The following is a 5780-nucleotide window of genomic DNA, read 5'->3' on the forward strand; positions in this document are numbered from 1 at the left end:
GCATGGATGCTAATCAGAACCTACTAGCCTGTATGTTTCTGCTGCAAGAGTGAATCCTACCAGAGAATGCACTAGAAATCAAATCGTAGGAAAAGCATCAGTAAAATAAAGTAAAACTGACAGAAATATGTGATCTAAAACCAGAAATACAGCAAGGACACATTAAAAATATTTTTTTCTGACACTGGCAAAGTCATCATAGCTGGAAGGCAAATTAAGTACAATTTGTAAAGATAGAACACAGAAGATGTAATAAATCTTGCAAAACTTAAGCTAATTAGTAAGGCCAAGAAGCTAGAGACTTTCCAAATGCTATTACATAAAAGATATTGGAAAAGCCTGAAAGAAAAGAGGAAAAAATGGAGCTTAATTTTAAGAAACAGTTGCAACATGAAAGAGCTGATAAATCCTTTGTGATTTTCCTTTAAAAATAACATCAGGCTCTGGTGGCACAAAAGGTTATAGACTGCTTTTTGTCACAGGTAGGTTTTCTAAACTCAGTAAGGCATATATGGTGGATAGGTTCCACTGGTACTGTTGTAAAAGCCAAGAGCTACTGAAAACTTAAGGCTAAATAAAGCTTCTGATCATGATAAATTTAAGATCAGCTTAAAAAAAAAAAATAAAAAAAAAAATGTAATCTCGGTTGATGAGACACCCGCAACACTTTGGAAGTGGACAGGTTTTTTCCTGGTACAATTCCCAAGCCTCATGTTGCTAAGGATAACACCTGCTTGACGGTACTGCTAAAGAGATATTTTAAACTTCTTGTTAGGATACAGAATGCCAGGTCAAAGATTTTTGCAAATTGCATTGTTCATATAGACCAGAATGGCTTAGCAATGGGCTGAAATACTGCATTTAAGTATCTGTCCCAGGAAAAGTGAACATAAAGCAATTGATTGTTGACAAACATAGGAAAAGATCTTTGATTGGGTGGATTAGGACTCCCTGCATGCTGCAGAAGGTGAAGAAAGATAGGTATTGTCTATAACTGTATCAAGTGGCTTAAATTACTCTGAACTGACAAGCCCAAGGCCTGACAATAGGATACTTCAACTGTCTGAATACCACCAGCTCTGGGTACCTGAGAAGGTTCAATTTGTCTCCCTTGCGAGAAAGCACACAGCAGAGTATTTCCTGCCAGCCTTGCTGCTCTAGGCAAAGGAAGACAAAAATCTGAAGTAGCTTCCCATAACACCATCACATCATCCGTGCTGTCAGTGATGACTAACCATACAAACCCAGAGAAAACATACTGAAAAGTTTGAGAGGCTGTTTGGCTCATAGATGAATCTTTAAAAAGAAGACCTTCACATTCCACGTTAATCTTACTTCAGCATTCCTTGAGCCTCTAGGGGTTCTGTAACCCCTCTCGACTAGCAATCCATTTCAAACTAATCTCCTTCCTAAATTCAAAGAAAAAAAAAAAAAAAAAAGAGTCTCCTGTTATAAGAAACATGACAGCAGTTGGTTTGTGAGCATAACTATGAAGACAGAGTGGCTCCTTCAGCTCCTAGAACATCTTTGTATCATGCTACCCATTTTCATTTCTAGGGTTACTCCAATTCCTTTATTAAATGCATCTGCCAAAATCTGTCACAGGGAAAAAAAAACTCTCACAAATACTTTAATTCTACTGCAACATATGGCTGGAGGGAGGCAGGGCTGATGGTAGATATTTGCCCATGTTGCTTTCAGGAAATGCTTTTATTCACCAGCCAACCTCAGAAGCATCAGACACTGGAACCTGGGTGGACAAGCCATTCTCTGTAACAGAACAGCATGTGCTTCAGAAAGACTCCAAGGAAGGTATGCTTCCTGAGCTGCTGAAGTGACCTGGTCCATATGAAAGGGGATAAAAGGTATTTAAATCATGACTCCAGGATCTATTTCAAATCCTGGTATTTGAAGTGTGCATGTTCTCCCCCAGATACTAAAATGCCTACAATAAATAAATAAAAATTGGAAAAAAAAATTATCTAGTGAAGGAATTGCTGCAAAAATACTTGCTATTGGGAAGGGTAGGAATTTCTTTGATTTTTTTTAAAGTTGGAACCCCCCCAATAGTTGTACCTTTGTAACAAATGCTTCATCAAAAGCAAAACAAAGCTTACAGGCAAGAACTATAAGCTAGACTCAACGATCATTTATGTTTTTGCAGATTAAACAAGATACTGGGAGTTTCACCGGACTCTGCTTGAAGAAGAACTACTAATTAATGTTAATTGAGAGCAATATCTAGATGCACAAAGAACAAGCATCCGAAACTGTTATGCATGGAACAGGAAACTCAGTGCTCTGTTTAAAATATATACACATACATATATGAGCACAACAATCCATATGATAGGCCAAATAATTCTTTCCAGCAGGCCAGGGGTTCTATAATCAGGGTGCAAACCTAAAATTGAAAACTACCTCATAAGACCCAAGAGAGGAGTGTGAACTCGCTCAGAGGTAAGCATTTTGCTACTGCTTCGGGTAAGTTTCTTGCCGTACATCTTATGTTATTACATTTTATGTTGACTACACAGGAGTAATGCTTTAACAATGCAGAGACAGCCTGCTTTTATACCTCAATATCTAGTTTAAGCTACTAAGGCTTTGGTGGATAATATTAAGAGTATTTTATTTGAAGAAAGAGTAAGAATAAGTTGAATTAAACAGGTACTAAAAGTTGCCTCTTCAGTGCAACACTGTAGTACACCACTACAAATCCACAAAATAAATACATTGCTTGTAGTAAATACACCAACAGCCTCCAGAAGTTAGTAATATCCACAATGCAACCTAGCATGTGTGAGCTACATTTTACTGGTGCTCGTTAATTTACTAGTACTACTTTTTAGGACTGGAGGTTACTAAAAACTCATACTGCACAGGGTCTTTTAAAAAGCCTTTTAAAAGAAGTTATAAACTGACCCATATCAATTTAAAATCTATGATCCCCAAAATCTGTCAAAACTTTTCCAATAATAGGAATATAACAACCATGCGCTGTGTTCTACACTTCTCTCATGTCTCCAGTTTATCTCAGCTACAATTTTTAAAGGAGTCCAAGGAGCTGAGAGGCACTCTCATGTGTAAAGTACCTCATGTACCGACATTAAAATAGCTGCATTATGCATGACAATAATGGATGACAATACAACCACTTGTGTAAGTAAAGCTGCTCATGTGTGGAACCACTTAAAGGATCAGGCCCTAACCTAGTAATTTATGGGCGCCTCATTATCGGACGCAAATCTCTTAAACTGCTGTTCACACTCAGTTCTGAAGCTCTTCCCACAGTTTGATTTAAATCAGCCTTGCAAAATTATACTCAGTCACAGTAAATAAACTTTTCTGGCACGAGACAAGCAAGTAAAATATTGGTATAATTAAGATATTGGACATATAAGAGCAAGCAGAATTTGTACCTTCACCGCTAAATTTTCATAACTTATCTGCAAGGCTGACTCAGATGCAAAATCTATACATAGCCAAGAAAGAATGAGTAACTTGTACTAAGCAACTCCAAAGCCACAGAGCAGTTACTGCACCCCGTACCTTCCCACCAGAATCACTCTCAAACATTCTCTTTAACTGTCCGTTGTAAATTTTTTTTAAAAGACCCAAACTGCAGTAACTTCATCTCAACCCTCAAGCACATCCGCCCCAAGATACCTTTTCAAACAGTTGCCCAAGTTGCTCTCTTAACCATATGGTCTGTTTTTTTCAATAGTGATGCTGATGGGCACTGATGGAGGCCAAATGTTTTTGGAAAGTTGGGCCACTTGCATAGGAACCCAGTAAAGATTTAGGGCTCTGACTCTCTTCCCATTAAACTCAAAGGCAAGCATCTCATTGAGTAGGCCCCTAGCATTATAAAAGCCAATCTCCCACTCTTGTTAATACAAAGATCACAGCTACGTATTGAAACTTTTCCTTCTGTACCGTTCTTCAGAAGTTGCACCTATTTATCAATCCTTGCCATGTCCCTATTACCTATGGAATAAATTAAACACCTTGTATAATGGATATCTGCAGCAAAATGATAACTAGTACTAATAAAGCCTCACTCTAATAAATAAAACCCAGATCTCCTGCCTACTGGTACTTTAACCACAGAACCATCCTTCTCTTTAATTTCATGTCAACATACAAAAAAAGGAGGGAAAAAAATTGAGGACAAGCTAGATATCTAAGTTCACGGTCAGTTGGCCCATATTAGAAGAAACCAAAGTTCTCATTTGAAAAAAACGGGTCCAATTCTGCACACGTGCAATATCTGCAACTTAGGCGTTACTTAAAAGTATCCATTTCCTCCATTTACAGCTTACAGGAACTTCAAGCATCCTTCAAGAGACAAAAGGTCTTTGCACTCCCTACAATGATGAGATTTTTTTTTCTTTCATGGCATTCTTTACCGCAGGCCTGTTAAGAGTTTTATTATTGTGACGTATATTTTAATAAAGTATTATATTAGTAAATGGCCAGCAGGATACCTTTTGACACTCCATATAGCCCATGCTTTTCTATTTAATGGTATGTTAGAAATACAATTTAACCTGAGCATCTGATCTTTCATATATGCATATAAACATCCGTAATTGTATTTGAGGGGGGAAAAAGGAGCAAGGGTAATTTTTAAGATGCGTATCTAGTTTGGGTAAAAAAAAAAAAACAACCCAAAAAAAAAATCCCAAAAGCAAACAAAAAAATAAAATAAACTTTCTGTTAAGAAAAAAGAAAAGAACACAAGATAAATGTTATACTCGGGTGTCTTCCTTATAAATACATACAACTGTCACCTTCCCCTGCAGCAGGGACGAAAGCTGGTGAGTTATACACTACATAATAAAATGTTTATCACTAAGAAGTGTGTTGGGAGAGCAAGAAACGGCCTTTTCCCAGCTGACCAACTTAGGTGCCAGGTATGAGAGTGACACCGAGCCACTTCTTTTAACAAGGTATTGTGGCCCATCCAGCAAGTCAGTAAAGGATGGGAACCCCTCTGAAGGAAAACGGCATGGAGATGCTTTGGCCGCTACGACAAACTCCCTTCAAGGTACATTTCATAGGCGTTAGGGCTGCAAGGGACCTCCTAATATCACGGGGTGCAGCCCCCTGCCCAAGGGGCCAGGAAGTCAGCTGCAGGCTGACAGCCATTGCAATCGATCCTACGTTATTTCCAACATTTCCCACCAACTTTTGTAAGACTATAGGAAAACAGCGGATTTGCTTTGCGGTGAAAAAACTGCGAGGTGCTGAAGCAACTAAAGCAACGTGGTATGATTCAAAAAGAAATCACTCCAGCCGCCTGCTCACCAGCGGTTAGAGCCGCTCACCCTGCCTCACCTCAGAGAATGCAAGTCGGAAAAGAGACCACAATCAACCGGGGAGGAGATGTTCCCACGCCCCAGGACCGGGGCGCGCGTTACCCACGCCACAAAGAGAAAGAAAAAAAAAAAAAAGAAGTTTTGCTCGGTTACAAAACGACGCTGTCGACTGCAAAAAAGTTTGCTAGGTGTCCCTCTGCTATTTTCTTCGCGCGACGCCGCTCGGCTCGGCTCTGGGAGGGGAGCCCTGCGAAGAAGAAACTTTTTTTTCCCTGAGCCATCTTTTCAACTCATCTCGGGAGTGGTTTTTTTAGGTCACAGCCTGCCTTTGCACTTCACGGCGGGTAAGGAAGCGCGGAGCCCCTGCAGGAGCAGGGGGGTTTCTCCCCGCTTCCCTCAGCCTCCTGAGGTGGCTCAGCCCGGACAGCCGCCCCCGGCCCCAGGAATGGCGCCTGC

This window comes from Alligator sinensis, unplaced genomic scaffold, assembly GCF_000455745.1.
Source record: "Alligator sinensis unplaced genomic scaffold, ASM45574v1 scaffold111_1, whole genome shotgun sequence".
NCBI classification, from domain to species: Eukaryota; Metazoa; Chordata; order Crocodylia; family Alligatoridae; genus Alligator; species Alligator sinensis.